This window comes from Cuculus canorus, chromosome 5 (genome assembly GCF_017976375.1).
Source record: "Cuculus canorus isolate bCucCan1 chromosome 5, bCucCan1.pri, whole genome shotgun sequence".
Lineage (NCBI taxonomy): Eukaryota > Metazoa > Chordata > Aves > Cuculiformes > Cuculidae > Cuculus > Cuculus canorus.
This window is the reverse complement of record NC_071405.1, coordinates 29,154,496-29,171,256: the sequence shown is the minus strand read 5'-3', so window position 1 is coordinate 29,171,256 and position 16,761 is coordinate 29,154,496. Positions and strand designations below refer to the sequence as shown.

At 38.7% G+C, this 16,761-nt stretch overlaps 1 long non-coding RNA gene across 1 annotated transcript in view; it reads left to right on the top strand.

Annotated features, from left to right (window-relative positions):
- Positions 1-16,761, top strand: part of LOC128852407 (uncharacterized) — a 44,958-nt gene that overhangs the window by 26,692 nt on the left and 1,505 nt on the right. The window contains exons 2-3 of the long non-coding RNA XR_008450236.1: positions 12,494-12,661; positions 15,721-15,896. This is a non-coding gene — a long non-coding RNA (uncharacterized LOC128852407). The remainder of the gene's footprint in view (positions 1-12,493; positions 12,662-15,720; positions 15,897-16,761) is intronic.

Genomic DNA, 16,761 nt, shown 5'->3' with positions numbered 1-16,761 from the left:
CTTCCTTTACTTTGGCTAATGAAGTAGGGATAGGGTAGAACAGGGAAAAATCTTGCCGTTCACCCAATTTCTGCATATCAGGAGGACCATGGGAACAGCACACACGCACGCTATCTTAACTGCTGGTTAAAACGTTTTACATTAAATTACATACCTCAGAAAATGTAAACCAGTACTGACTTAGCTATTAAGTGTGTACAGCACAACAAAGTGATAAGGGGAGAGCATTCTTTAGGATTCAGGTAGCATTGTGACAACACAACAATGCATCACATTCACTGGTCCACCTAAATGGTTTGGATTTTAAACCAGTAGCAACGCTTTATGCTGGAAGAGTTTGGTTGGTGTAGAACAGAGAGCTCCATGATTGCAGGACCTTGGATTCTGTGAATGGGAGGGCTGAAAATTCCCAGGAAGCAATTTGTTTGTATTCAGAAAGAGTACACATGCTAAGCGTGGTTTCTGGTTCAAGTTGTATTGATTATGTAACAGCAGGTTGTACCATCTGCTTGGCAGCAGTGTATCATCCTGCTTGTTGTTACCATACATTTCTCTTGCTAAACTTACCGTTGGGTTTCAGTTTAGATTTGGGGTAATGGATGTTCTAAGAGAAAAATGAACCATGATCTTCTCCGGGTCTTGCTTACATTTTCCTTAAGTGTCTTCTTTCTATGGGATGGGTGGACAGCAGCATTTTTAACAGATGTTTTTCACAGGCTATTGCATAATTATTTTTCAAGTGGCTTCTAAAAGCAGATGTTTCCATGCCTTTGTTCTTTCCCCTCCTGACACTTTAACACAAACAGCAGATTCCACTGCTGCTGTCCTTTAGATCTTGTGAAGAAAATATCATAGCAGTAATGTTGGGGGTTTTTTTCAGCCTATTTGGCAATAATAAATGCGTACAGACACAATTCTCCTCCCTTCCTCCCTCATCACTAGCATTGCTTACAGATACTATCTCAGGCTTTCTCTTTAAGAAATGCTCTCTTTCTCCATGACCTTTGTCCGCAGATTAGTATTTGATCTTTACTTTCTTCCAAGACTTTGTTTCTAGTAGCATCCTGACTGAGTAATTTTGAATCTTTCACTCCCTGGGATGTCAATGTATAATTTTTTACTGCATGCAGGGGTAGATCACAACTGTCACTTGTGGCATCTCCATCACTTTGAAGACCCTTCAGTATGATTTTAGATACTTTTTTGTCAAATAGCCATATTTCCTTTTCCTGTCTCATGAATAGAGATTCAACAACTGGACTTCTCTGTTTTCTATAGAAACAATGCTGCTTTCCTGAAAACCATTTTGTTAGAGAACTTCCTAATTTGACTGCTTTTTCCTCAAAGACCAAGGGAATGCAGCTAAGAATGAACTAAAGGGCAGGCCCAGACAGGTTTCATCCATCCAGAGTTTATCATTACAAAAGATGAACTTCAACTGTCAACTTAAAATAATGATAAATACTTGGATCAAAAAGTCAAAAGCTTTTAGTAAATCTACTTTGTGTCTTAATTTAAACCTTACAGATTTTACCTCCCGCATTTGGAACATCATCTGATGACACAGCTCCACAGCTACATGACAGTGTTCATCTGGTTCTGCTTCTCGGCTATTTACTGATTGGTGTGGATGTAGTAACTGCTTTCTTCATTTTCATCTTCATTTTCATCTTCGATTTTACTGGATTTTGAGGAAAGCTAAACATTTTTGCAATATGTAAGATATTTTAAATTTCATGACAGATTTGCCTGGAGCACAGAATCACAGAATGCTTGAGGTTAAAAGGGACTTCTGCATATCATGTAGTCCAAGCTACTTGCTTAAAGCAAGGTCAAGTACAGAAGGTTCTTTGGGGCAGTGTCCAGTTGTATTTTGAATGTCTGCAGAGGTGGGGACTCCTAAACCTCTCTAGAGGACCTATTACAGTGGTCTACCCCTATCACAGTGAAAAGTTGTTTTTCTGTATTTAAATGGATTGTCATGTGTTTCGGTTTGTGCCCGTTGCCACTTTTGCTGTCATTGGACACCAAGAAGAAGAGTCTAGCTTTTCTTTACAATCTCTCAGCAGGTATTTATACACACAGGTAAGATTCCCCATGCCTTCTGCTATGTGAACTAAATGGTCTCAGCTGATATTTTAATAATCTTTTTGACATTTTAATGGATGTATGCCTATGTCCTTCTTGTCCTGGGGAGACCAGAACTCCTGGTGTGTCTCACCAGTGTTGATTAGAGGGGAAATATCATCTTCCTTATCTACTCGTAGCACTCTACCTAATACAGCCCAGCAGGCTGTTGAGTTTTCCCCTAAGGGCACATTGCTGGCTCATGTTCAAGTACTTTTTCCCCAAGACTCCCAGGCCATTCTCTGCAAAGTTGCTTTCCATCCCGTCTCCCTTCAATCTGTACTGATGCAATGCCTTGTTCCTCCCCTGGTGCAGGACTTTGCATTTCCTTTTGTTGAACTTTGTGCGCTTGCTGTTGTTTTCTTGGTTGAGGTCCCTTCAAAGGAAGCACAACCAGCTCCTCCAGATTTTTTATACTGAGAGTGCACTCTGTGCTATCATTCAGGTAATGAATGAGGATGTTAAACAGGATTGGATCCTGCAATGCATTCCTGGTGATTGGTCTCCTCCATCTGGACTTCCTGCCACTGATCACACCACTTTGAGCCATTCAGCTAATTGTCAGCCCACCTCCCTGTTCATTTATTTAGCCCATATTAATCAGTTTTTCTATGAGACTATTATGGGAGTGTCAGAAGCCCTTCTAAAATCAAGATAAATAATAGCCACTGCTTGTCTACCAGACTAATCAGCTTATCATAGAAGGCTGTCAGGTTCACTGATGTGAAGAAGGCATTGAGTATAAAATCATGGAGTCACAGAATCACAGAACAAACTATGTTGCAAGGCACTTTGGAAGAACACATAGACCAACCTTTTGTTTAAAAGGAGATTAACTAACACCATGTTCAGTTGTGTGTTGTAAACCTCCAGTGATGAGAACTCCAACACGTTCCTTAGTAGATTGTTCCAGTGATTGCTTGTTCTCACTGTGAAGAATTTCTTTCTTACATCAAGATGGGTATAGTGGCCTATTCCATGTAGCTTATCCCATTCAGCAGCTACCCCACATTTTCCCAAGTCTTCCTTTTGCTGCTGATGTACTTGTAGAATTTGTTCTTGTAGCCCTTCCTATCCCTCTCCAAATTCAACTGTTGGTGAGCTTTGACTTTCTTAACCCCATCTATGTATGCTTAGCTGTGTTTTTCCTCCAACAGATAATTGCGTTAATTAGAGTTCCCAATGAAGGCTAAGGCCAAGTTGTTTGCAGGTGGCCTCATCTTGAGGCGTTCGTATTGATCAAGTGGTCAGTAGCAATTAATTATGTGGCCTATTTTGATCAGCCCTGTCACAAAAGCCTATTTTAATCAGCCCTAAGTCACAAAAGCCTCTTTGAAGGAAGACAGTAGAAACTTGATCCTTTGGAACTTTACAAATATACTGGACAGACTATTAGGAGATGTGCCGCAGGAAAGAAGAATGCATTGTAAAGGAAAGGGACTGGGTGACGTTTTTTGCCATCCATTTTCTGTCTTTCCTGTTGAAACAGCAGTGTTCATCATTACTATTACTTTTGTTGGTGGCACCAGGCACTAGGATGACAGCTTGGGTGAATGTAGGGACTTCACTAATAACAGCAATCTTTGAGCCTTCTTATTTTTATCTTTTCCAACTCCCCCTCCCTCCGTTTTGCTTCTTTCCTGTGTTCTGCCTTGGTGATTATCTTGGTGCTTTAGTTTTCTGGCAAACAGTAAGAATCACTTTTTCTCCAACAAAAACATTTTTTTTTATCAGTTTTATTATGACACAGAAGTTTGGTGAAAAACGGTTTAACATTTGACTTTTCATGTTGTTTTCTTTTCCCCTGAACTATTTCTCCTGTATCTGGTTGTTTATCCTGCTGTGTAATAAGTCCTGATGACCAGAAAGGGGTCAGACATGACAGAAACATGTAGCAGATGAAGATACTTTTCAGTTCAATTTTTCTGTTCTCCAGGTGTCTATTGAACTATCTAGTCAGCTGCGTACTCATTAAGATGTCTTACTTTATCTTATCTTCCTCATCTGTTTTTTAAGGCTTAAATTTATTTTTAAAGTGCTGCTAGGCACTCTTAAACCAAAAAAAAAAAAAAAGACATATTTACTTCAGAAAGTAAAGGTATAAATGTAGTCTTGCAAAGGGGACCCAGTGGTCAGTCTTTCAGTCTTGTATAACCACGGCGAAACTTCTTGCAAATTACAGAAAAAGAAAGAAGAAAATTTGCTAATTGCAGTATAACTGTTAAGTGTGTGAAACAGTCCAACCAGAATAACAACTGTAAAAAAATAAATGAGGAGATAAAAAAAAAAAAGCTAGTGGCTGCTGCAATGCAATATTTCCCTGTTTCCCAAAACATAATCCAACTTTTTCTTGAATTAATGCACACAAGTCACTTTAACTCCTGGCTGTGTAACTTTTGGCAGTTTGTTTGATATTCCAGCCAATCTTTCAATAAAGAACGGTCTGAATTGTTTATAGGTTTGTCCTTCTGCCCAGAGTTTATTCCCTGATCTCTTACTTTGAAAACAACTGTACTGACAGGGATGCGATTGAGTAGGTTGGGCCTTGCATTGAAAGGTTGTAGTTAGTGGGCAGAAAGTTCACAGAACTTCAAATCATTGGACATGTGTTCATCAACAGTTAAAAAAGGATAAAGCAAATGAGGCAATTCCATCTAAATATTCCCATTCGGTATTCATACTGTGTACTATGACAATAATTTACGTTTTCACAACAAACTTTGTTTTAGTTTCTTAGAATTCCTGGAAATGCAGAGTCATTAAGAAATAGTAAGTGACCTGTCAAATTACTCTCTCCACATTCAATATAGGGTGAAAAAGGAACAGAGTACAAGATGAGGATCAGTATGACTCTGGCCATTTCGACTGATTCTTTTTCTGGTTTCAACATATGTATTATGTTAACAAGGTAGCTAGGAGGTTTTGGACTCCTATGATGACAGAGTTATGGAATTTACTATTAATCTGGTGTCAAGACTGTATACAACTGTCTCAGCAACATTTTCATGTCTTCAAGAATATATGTAGATGAACCTTGGCTTTTTGTCATCTTATTTTAATGTGGAAAGGCAGTAGATGGAAGGAGTTGCCATTTTTTAATCTTATTTGGCTCTAGGTGAAATCAATGATGCAGCAATGTGCAGAAAAAAGCCTGAACTATCTTTGAAGAACTCTATTCCCCATCTGAAACATTGATGCTTATGACGTAGTTTTCTGTCTGAGATAACTAGCTCTGCAGAATAATAGGTTTAATTAGTTTAGATGCAACATTTGTCTGATGCATCTACACTGCTTCCAGAATTCAGCAGCAATTTCTGCATAGTGCTAAACTCTTTGGAGAGTGGAGATGTGTACTCATTGCTTCTTAGTTACCAGAGAATCTGAGCATGATATTTATTCCTTGTAGCCGTAACACCAAATCTGTATGTGAACGATTCAGCTTTGTTCCTGGGTGATAACACAGGTTTCTAAAAAATTTCAGTTAATTCCGCCAGTTAAGATGTGTGAGGAGAGGTTTACAGAAGGGGTAACTAACATCACAAAGGAAAACACTGAAAGAACTCAGGAAATTGCAAACTGAGTAGTCGTGTTTCCCTGCGTACTTTCGCTAAGGTAGAGATTTTAACTGCATGGTATTTAACTAAGTTAATTGTTTCAGATTGTCTGGAATTTATGTACTACCTTTAGAGATATTTTTAAAAAAAAGCAGTCTCAGAATAATTAGTAATTGATAACTAATTGAAGATAGATGAGGAAATGGTGATGTCTACTTTTAGAAAGGAGGAAAAAAAACAGTTAGAAAGAAAAGACCAATCAATATAAATACAACTCTCCCCCCACCTCAAATGACAAACAACCTAATTTTAAACACATAGATGATAAAGGTAGAATAACACTCACATATGAATAACAGTCAGAAACAAATAGTGTCAGTTGTCAAACTGTGTCAAGCTAATCTACAGCAGACCAGCAGGCTCTAGTTACAGAAGTATTAGTCAGTCTACCCTGATTTTATTAAGATCTTTGATATTGCTTATATGACATTCTAATAAGAAATTAAGGCAAACATTCTCAATTAAACTACTATAGAGTGAGTGAAAAATTGGCTTACTAACTATGTCTAAATAATATTTTTCAGTAGGTGTTTGATGAATTGAAAGAATATCTGTTGAGGCCTCCCAGTACTCAAGATTTTCAGTAGTGTCTTTCATGATGGTTTGAGCAAGCTTATAAAATTTGCAGTTGACACTAACTCTATAGACACTAAAGAAAATAATTAGAATTCAAAGTTATATTTAGAAATGAAGTTCAAAGGCTGTTTGAGAAGCAAGTGCAAGTTATTGCACTTAGATAGGAATAATCAACTGTGTAAATGAAGGATGGATGACCCAAGTAAAAATACTGCACTAAGGTACAGTGGCTCACAAGCTGAATGTTAGCCAACAATATGATGTACAAGGAGAGATTTGAATGCATTTAGATAGATTAGCTTAAAGAGGAGAAGACTGAAGAGAGGACATGGTAGGAGAAGAATTTCTACATAAGCTGTAGCAAGAAAGGTTCTGATTAGAAGTAAGGGAAATAGATCTAATGGCAAGGGAAGTAAAATGCTGCAAGTGATTCCCTGATGAGAGCTTGGAACATCCATCAACAGATGAGACAAACATCTGTTAGGAATGACATGGTTATAACTAAGCCTGCTGTAGTGTTGGAGGAAGGGAAATGGGTAACCTCTAGAGTGATTCTGTGTTTCTGTTTATGTCATTTTTCTACAGAACTCTTAATAAAAACAAGCATTTGGAAGTGGAGCACTAGTGATTCCTGCCTTCGGCACACAAGGTAGTTTCAGTGCAGTGCATATAATCTGAAGCACTCTGACAGCTGTTCATTGTATTTAGCAGGTAGGTTTTTTTGGTTCATTCACTCGATTATGATTCATATTGTGCAGTGCAGCTTTGACCCAAAGTCCATCAGCAGGCAGAACAGTTTAATAGACAGGGCACCAAGTAGAAGCAGGCAACAAAAATCTTCCTTGCTTTACCGCTGGCTGTTTTTGCAATCCAGTTTCAATTCCCAGCCTCCCTTTGGATTCTTTTCCATGTTCTGTTTGCCATATTTTTTTTTGCCCTACATGGTTCAAAGTCTTGCTTGATGCAACTCTGGTAAGAAGGGATTGTGACACTGTGGGTGTTTGTATAGCACCTGGTATTACAGTGCTTGAGCTTAATTGAGTCTTCAGTAGGCTACTGCGACACAAGTGATGAGCAACAATAACAGACACTGAAGCCCATACGTCTTCCTGTTGACTCCAGCAGAATTAATTGAATCAGGCCTTGAATGAATGAATGAATGAATAAGTGATTTAAAAAGGAGATTCTTGGTCTGTAGCCTTTCTGAACGTCTTCATGTCCTTATGCCATCTTACTTTCCTGTTCTCATTTGATTGTGTGAGCTGTTGTCTTACTCTGATTTGATGTGTCCCTGCTGTAGCATTTTGAAATACAGAATGCATGAAACATGGTTTTCGTATAAACATACATTCTAGTTCTGCTCAGACATGTCTGTGGTCAAAATCTGATATTCTCTTTCTAGTCATAGAGTTCAGAGACTACTCTTTTAACTTATCTAGGAAAGCAAGTTTTCCTAGGTAATTGGCTTGTACATGAAGTACATAGAGAATGGAAGATTTAAAAAATTTTGTGTAACTCATACACAAATGCTGGCCTAAAAGCAGAAGTCGTAGCATGTTACATTTAAGAATCTTTTTTTTTGTTTTGTTTTGTTTTACTTTTACTGTCATTTCAAATCAGTATTTCTTTAAGTTTTACATAATATATTTTTTCACTAGGGAAAACAAATCAGAGTCTAGCTAATGGTGAGACAGCTTAAAAATAATTGTAACTAGGAACTGGGCCATGATTAAAATTGTTCAGCTGTTTGTTTTATTGTTTGTTCCCAAAACCTTAAATGCACTCTCTGAGAACAATAACAACAGTTAGCATGTAACTCCGTATGGGCCAATTCATGCAGTCCTCTTTCAGTCCTCTCTTACTTCAGAAAAACTCCTGTTTAGAAGGCTTTGTAAGAAATTTAGCGTTGGAACTATATGTTCTAACTATTTTGTAGTAGTAACACGGAAGGTACCGTGGAGAAAGAAGAAAAAAGCAGAGAGAAAGGAGAAGCAAAATCAAGTTTACCCTACTAGCATATTTAGATTCAGGGAAGCTTATAGAACAGAACAGGCTGTGATGTTCCCTTTGGATAATACCTATATCTCAGCTAACCTCAGTGAGATAGCTGGGATATTTGCTGTTGGGTTTGCTATGAGAGGGATGAAATTTGCTCTGAGGGTTATAGTGATAGGAACTACAAAGAAAAACAAAACACAGAAAAAGATGATGGCCACTTTCTACAGTAAAACATAAACTGGTTTAATAAGTAAGAAATTGTCTTTGTTGTTCATAGAATCATAGAATGGTTTGGGTTGGAAGGGACCTTAAAGATCATTCAGTTCCAACCCCACTGCCATGGGCAGGGACATCTGCCAGGTTGCTCATAGCTTCATCCAACATGGTCTTGAACACCCCTATGGATGGGGCTTCCATTACTTCCCTGGGCAACATGTTCCAGTGCCTCACCACCCTCACAGTAAAAAAATGTCTTCCCAATATCTAATCTTAATCTCCCCGGTTTCATCTAAAAAGCTGTTGGTTGACCTCAGCCGATGCATGGGTGAGGTCAGCTTCTTGAGGCAGTGGCTGGTTGACCTTCATGGTTGCTCAGACCTCTAGATTGGTTTGTCATCCTTGAAACCTACAAAATCTTGGCACTTCATTTGTTAAAACCAGATTTTTCTCCTAGACATCTTCCAAAATCTTGGTCTGTGTTTTGACCTGAAGAACAAGATTCTAAGATTGCTAGTGAAATGTAGGGGATTGTAACTTGTTATGGCTGAGTTCAGATCTGACAAGCTGCTTTTAGGATGGGATTTTCAAAATTCCATTGTTTTTCAACAACTGTAGGAAGATGAAGTCTCACAGGTATTTGTGAAAGTCACACCTAGAGAGCCTATTTATAGCTAGCTAGAGTCCATATGAAGACTATATAGTTTACAGTGCTTTTCCACTATGAAACCTCTTTTCACATCCTTATTATTTTGACTTCACTGAACTTCATTTGGGTTACAAAGTGTGCATGGAATGCACAAGTAGGCCCTTTTATTACTGAATTTAGGAAGAGCTACCGTAAGCATAATTTGAAGCTTTTCTCTTGGGAGAAGTATTGAAACCTCATACGTGTTTTAGGATGAGTAAGGATCCGGTGTCACTCACAGTAAGAGCCTTATTTAGAGCCCATTGATTGCAATGGAAACACTTCCCTTTGCCTCAGTGGGCTGTGGACCAGGAGCATGCAAGAGTAACTCAACTAAGGATTCCACTGACTGTATCATATAGTAAATGCTGTACAGTTTTACAAGAATAAACACATTTACTTAGCCAAAATACGTAACATTTAATATAGAAAACATAATACAAAAGGAATGGATTTTTCTTTACTGATGTTTTAAGCTTTAATTTAATGTAGCATAGTGTAAAGGACACCAAAAATATTCTAGTTTCATATCATTAGAACCAGATGAAAATCTTTGGCTACACTAGAGTTGGGAAAGCTTGTAAACTCTGGCTAGTCTGAAAATGTGCCCAAAATTGCTATATCAGATGATATGCCCAGTTTTATAATGTGAAATTCTTTGGCTATTTTCCTGATATCCTGGTAAGGTGTTCTACAATTTAAGCAATTATAAGAAATTTTTTTGGATGCTGCTGTCATTATTGTTCTTCTTTGGAATTGGATGAACAATAAAATTGCCCTAATGCAGTGAAGTGGAGCATCCAGGAAAACAACACATTGAAGAACTAATGAGGAAAAAAATTGTTATTGCTTATTATTGACCATCATTGTGTTTATATGACAGGTCAAATTCGTTTGTCTTAAACTATTTAAAAAAACCCCAAAATCCTCCCAACACGAAACTTCATGATCTTCATCTTGGAAGAATGATAAGTCTTTTCTCTTTACCATAACAGCAGTGCTGCTAATGAAACATCCTTAGCTGAGAATGATCAGGCAGAATATTAACTGACTAACTCCAGAATGGACTATTAAAGTAATAAAGACCATAAATAATGACATATGCAACTTAACTGTTAGAATTTACATCAATACGAACTCTGCCATGGCAGTCCTGTGGCAATCCTTCTGCATCCTGGAAGATACCTCACCTGTAGCCAGCTACTACCTGTGCTATTTACTTGTGTATTCTGAAGAGTGGAAGGAAGAGGCAATTTCAATGAGGCAGACATGTAAGAAATGACAAAAACTGCTCAAAAGAAAGAGAGGTAACCTGAAATGCGTTTCCTATTGCTAATACAGGTTGTGAGAAAAACAACTGCTCATAATACCTCCAGTTCAGCTATATTTAAGATCAGATATAACTTTTAAGGACTTCTTTCCTGACTTATGTTAAAAGACTGCCATTTGCAACCAATGTTGAATTAGAGCAGATCTTGATGGTCCTGATGATATTGTACAGTAGTCTCATACCTTGGGCATTAGGAAGGGATTCTTTAAACTTTTTTTTCCTGTGATTTCCGACTAATCCCTCTCAGGTGAGAACTTCTTGCCTCTGCTGTATTAATGGTTTTATTGTCTCTAACCAAGCTGTTTGCATGCAGGAGGCAAGCAGGATTGGGTTCATTGTGCAGGTATTTCTTAACTTCAATACTGAAACATGGTCTTGCTCTAACTTTTGCAAATATACATCAAGCTGATTCCAGTGAGGCTCATCATTGAACAAGGGCTGGAATGGAAAGTCCTTCTGGGAAGTTAAACTACCTTTTAAAGTAAACCACATTTAAAACCACAGTAATAAGAGGGCTACAGCAGGCAGCACATGGGCTCGATTCAGCTGCATTGTGTCTCTTAACGAGCCAAGATTCAGTTATAACTTCTGTATGACATTTAGTTTCTTTCTGACTGCATGCCCAAATCGCTGGTAGCTCTCCTAGCCTGAATTTTTTTCCCCATGCAGATGCATATCTAGGTATGGGTGTAAACACTTATTCTCATGCAGGTGTCTGCTAGAGGTTATGAATCTGTATCTGTGATTTGCAGAACAAAGTCAGGAAGGTACATATAACCCTGCAAATATTGATGAGGTGATATGTCCTTTGATCTTCTGTAGTTTCACAGAAGGGTGCTGGCTTAGGATTGTCTTTGCTTTTTAGCCTTTCTGGGCTCAGGACCTTCCTTTTCCTTTGAACATTAAGGTCTAGTGAATCTGGCTCCCAAGACTTCACCCATGAAAAGTGACAGTTTTCATGTGTTAAGAAATCTTTCATATGTTAAGAAGTTTTATTTCCTCTATATGCTCAACCAGACCGTTCCATAATTAAAGATTATGGCTGCCATTAGTTCCCCCTCCCAAATTATAGTTGTAAAGTCATGACTTCCACCACTCTCTGTACAAAATTATATATTGTTTCAGCTTTTGCCTTATTCAGCATTAGAGTTTACTTGGAGCTTGTATCTTAGCAGTTTTTGAAAAACTTCATCTGTGTTTCAAATTTATAAGGCAATTTGAAGAAAGAAAAACTTAATGTGACTTTGGGTTAATGTTTCTCAACAGTGTCCATGTCATAAAACCCAAGACATTCATTTGTATAATTTGGCCTTAGGGCACAGGGAGATGTAGGGGATAGAGCGTGGAAAATATACTGGAGGAAGAGTAGAGATCTGGATCAGAGAGGCTGTGGCAGGAGACTGTGATTTGCAAAAAGCTCTGTGTCTTTAAAAAAAAAAAGATGGAAAGAATCTTGACTCTGGGGGCTATAAAATATTTTCTTTATCTGTGACCTGCAAACTGTTACTTAATAAAATACCAACTCTTCAAGCCTCATGTTGTAAAATTACTCTGGCAAGCAAAACTCAGGCAAAGAGTTTGGAGCTAGCAATGACTTTATATTAGAAGATATCTGACTGTTGGCCCACCGGCTGAATGATGTATCCAGAGAAGTCACTGCAAAAAATAAAATGCTTCCCTTCAGAGTTAGTGTGTCTCTTTGCACTGTGGCCCAACTCCTTGGTGCCACTGGAGCCAGAATAGGGATAGGGCCATGATCCCAAGAGTTGTACTTTCCTCCTTGGCTTCTACTATTGCTCTAGAGAGCAATGGGATACATTCCAGTCAAACGATCTCTTCTGCCAGTATATCTGCTCAGTGCTGCAGGTCAGCTGAAACCCCGCCTTTGCTCATCCCACTCTAAGTTATAATGATTCCTCATTTTTTTTTATTTTGCTACACCAGGGCCAGAGAGCACTTGCTGTGGTCCAGAAGGGCTCTAGAAGTTATGACTTACCTCTGCCAGCCTAAAGTGTCTGTGTTGCCTATGTCCTGTGAAACAGTCTGTGCATGGAGAGAGGCTGTTGGAAGTATGTCATCCAGTCCCTGCTCTGAGCTAGAGTCTTGTACAAGGTAAGTCAGATGCTGCAAATGCCAAACACCCACAAGTCTTCTTGATAGCCACCTCAGGCAAACACAAATGACAATGTATGCTATACTGAAAGGTGTAATTACTTGTATTTGTATGTGGCTGCATATTCAGAGTACTTCTGCTGTAAATGCAGAAGATATGTTTGAAAATATCTTAAAAGACATCTTGTAAAGTAGGTAGAGATCATTTTCCATCTGCTCATTCACTTTATAGCTCCCCTATGAAACGTGAAGAGAATTAGAATTGTTGATCTGGCAAATTTGACAATTTTAAGAAAAAACAGTTCTTGCAAGAGAAGAACAAATAACATAATGATTTACTTCTGGCCCCTGTTTTTCAAATTTACATTTTGGAAGTCAGGAAACTTTAAGCTGGTGCTACATATACCTGTGCTTTGGTCCTAGAACTAACAAATAAAACACATGGTAAATACCGAGAGTATAGGTTGGAGTCTAGGAAGTAAGGAGAGAGGAAAAGGAAGAACAGACTTTCTTTATAATATTTGCTTTAAAGTTACCTTGCACATTTACTCACAGTGAGATTTTGTAGCCCTGCATATGAAGAAACAGTTAACTATAATTTCAAATCAAATGAGAGGAATATCCATTAATTCCCCAAGCTGTTCAAATCTGTTTAATACCAAGTGGTGAAAAAGACACCCAAAGCCATGGTAGTGTAAAAAGCTGGCTGATATATGCCTGAGGCCCCACATGAAGTGGTAAATGCACCCTTACAGACAAGGGACAGGTACAATTAATTTGAAAGTTAAACCCCAGCATTGACTTCCTAGCCAGGAATTGCCAGGATAGTGTGCAACAGAAAATCTTTCTCTGCTTTGTATGATGTGACAAAATGACACCATGCTGTGAATACTAACTCAGGTGTTGAATTTGTGCCTTGTAGAAGTTGTTGGATAACAGCACAAACAGGAATTTTTGTGCTAGTGCATTCATTTAGCATTGGGAGGCTCAGTTCACATATCCAAGTCGTAACTTCTAGGGGCAGAAGGGACCACAGTGAGTACTCTCTGGCGCTGGTGTAGAACAAAATTTTGAAGAGTGATTACTGCTTCCAACATCTGTTATGTGATTCTGTAATAGCTCCTATTCCAACGCATATCCACAGACAGGATGGTTTTAACATGCAACAAGTCAGCTAGCCAGCCAGATGTTTTGAGATACTTAATATAATTATTGATATGGAAATCAAAACAAGGTACCATATAAAGGCAGCCACTGTCAGATCATTATGGATGAGACCATCAGTCTTGTTGCTGTAACAAGCCCTGTATTCATTATTGTAGCTCAGGGCACTTTTTTCTTGGCCAGAATTGGATGTTCTCTTAATGAATATTGCAAGTCATAACCCAAATTATATGCCTTAAGCTGTCTTAGTTTTTGATTTGCAATGAAGAACTCAGGAGCGTGATTTGTGTCGTGGCAAAGCATTTCCCACTCGAGGAAGGGGAGACAGACATGCCGTGAAGGGGCTGCAGAATTCTGTGTGAACAAGCAGTAATTCACACCTCTGATAGGAAGTAATCTCCATGCTGTGTTTGGACTTCATCTTGGACTCTCTCTCCTATGACCTCCCTCACAGGAGTTAGTGCTGACTTTGAGAGTGTTTTGATAAAGACCCAACATGTTTCACTAAAGAGATTTATGCAGTAAACATGTAAGTCCAGGGGCAACTGGCAGTAATATGTGGACACCTGTTAACATCTGTTTTCTATGTATCATTTACTGTCCAAGCATGACAACCTCATTGTCATATTGACCTTAAACTGAAGTCACTCATGAAATAAGAACAATGACTCACAGTAACTGCTTGGATCAAGCAAAGGACCAAGAACTCTTGGAGCTGTTCACCTTCAGGGCATGCTTTATAACCCAGCTTCATGAACAGATATCTAGGGAGTATTGGGAAGTGTTGGCCTCTATGAGATGGGGAGATGTTGTGCAATGGGATGTTCTTGCTGGCTAGTGCTTTCATGTGGGTGTGGTTTTGTTGCTCTTATTTTTATTGTTATGGATTGTGAGATGGGGAATTGTTTTTCCATCAGAAAAGGCTAAACAACTGCTTTCAGTGTAGAATGACCTTTTAGATTATAAGCATGAACCACAAACAAAAAGAACACAATGAAATACTCCATGGGCAAGCATAGTGAGCTTGACTCACCACTATGTTACTCTAGTTCTGCACCAGATTGGTTCAGATAAACAAACATAGAGCTTTACCACCCATACTATCTGAGGGGAAGAGGTCTCATTCTGGTCCTGACTAGAGTTCTGTTTTACAGAGAATGAGCCCCTCTGAATCATTGTGGCGAGAGAATTACTGTCCACGGGAATCCTTTTTTTGGCTGCACTGGCTGAATGTCATGAAGGATCAAGATTATGAATAAAAACTTGGCCCAGAGTACTGAGATGGAGGATGTATATCATGTGATACATGTATCACGTACACAACATGATGTAACCTGACATGGCATGATATGTTTAAGAAGAATGTTCTGAAATATTAGACATCTATGTCAGTTCTAGGAAATAGGCCTTCTAATGGGTAGTGGTTGACATAACACATATGTCACACTTATCCTTGTTAGGATGTTTCGAGGCTTTCCTTTGAGTAGCTCCCTACCACAGAAATAAATCATCTCCTCATAGAGAGGACATGAACAACAACATGTGAAAAAAGGATTTATGGCTGTGGCTGCTTTTGTGAATGCCTTAGGTACCCTGGACTGCAGTTCGATAGTGCCTCCTAGAGGCACAGACTACACGAAGGCAGGAAGCTGCAGTAGAGCTGATACGTTGACACGGTATGAAATGCCAGTTGCATATTTATCAGTGTGTTGGCTGATTTGCTCCGCAGCTGTTGTGACTTGTGAATATTTGATTCATTTAATGTAATGGAAATACTCAGTACTTGGCCTGTGAACCAGTGTAGACTGCCTGTTACAATGAGCTAGTGCTTTATGGTTTCTGGCTTGCCTTTATTTCCTCGTTATAGGTGCTACATTAATAACTGTGCCTTCCAGGTGAAAAAAAGAATCCTTGCTTTCCAGGAGATGGTGAATCTAGGTGAGAATTATGCAATACTGTGAAGATGACTCTCAGAGCAGAATATTGATTGACTACTTCGTAAACACACCATCTTCAGTCAAGATAACAGCTTGCAAACCCCAGAATAATTTGTTTCTGACAACTGATTCAGGTAGGCTGTAGTCTTGAAAGCAAAGCAAATTGCACACTAACTATATAAACCATGGCTATTCTTGAAATCTCCAGATAGCTGTTTGTTCCAAACCTTTTCACCTATATTGACACTAAGTTGACTAGTAGGCTAATGTGTAGTATAGAAAATAATATTGAATATGGATTTAATATAGGATAGAAAAGGATGAAGTTGGACATTCACCTTGTCCCTTGTTTTGACGCTTGATATCCAGAGGGTACATTTCTGGCATTTGCATAATCCGGGATTATTTCTGCAACTTGCCTTATTCAAAGTGGATGGGACTGATATTACATGACCTGCCATAGCCCCAGGAAGTCCACTGTTCTGTACAGACCATTAGGAATTTCTGAGATGGATTAAGTCATTTAGTGTGCTGCAATGTTTTCAAATACTTTCTGAGAATGACCCATTTCTGAACAGAAAAGCTTCCTTTTGGACACATCCTGTCTGTTTATAGCTATTTCCATCATTGCTTCCCATCTGTGGTCCTGTTGTCCATTTGCAGTCACATCGTTTCCCTGTCCTTGTTCAATGCTGGATGCACAGTGGGACTACTAGGGAAGCAAATGTCTTCCCTCATGTTTTGTTCTTTCTGAACAGAAGCTAGTCATTCTAGGTAATGCTACAATTAATTTGACTGCCTTCTAAGTTCATCATGCGTTTGTTGTTCATGCTTCTCCAGTCCTTGCTTCGTGTATGTCTTGGTTCCTTGCTTTTGCTGATGACTCTAGTACCTGTTGCAGCTCCTGGCTCTTTTCCAGTTGTTAATTAGGGTCCTGGTGTTGTTTTCTTATCTAACCAGTATCAGAAGAGACATCTGGACATTTGTCAGGCAAAGAAG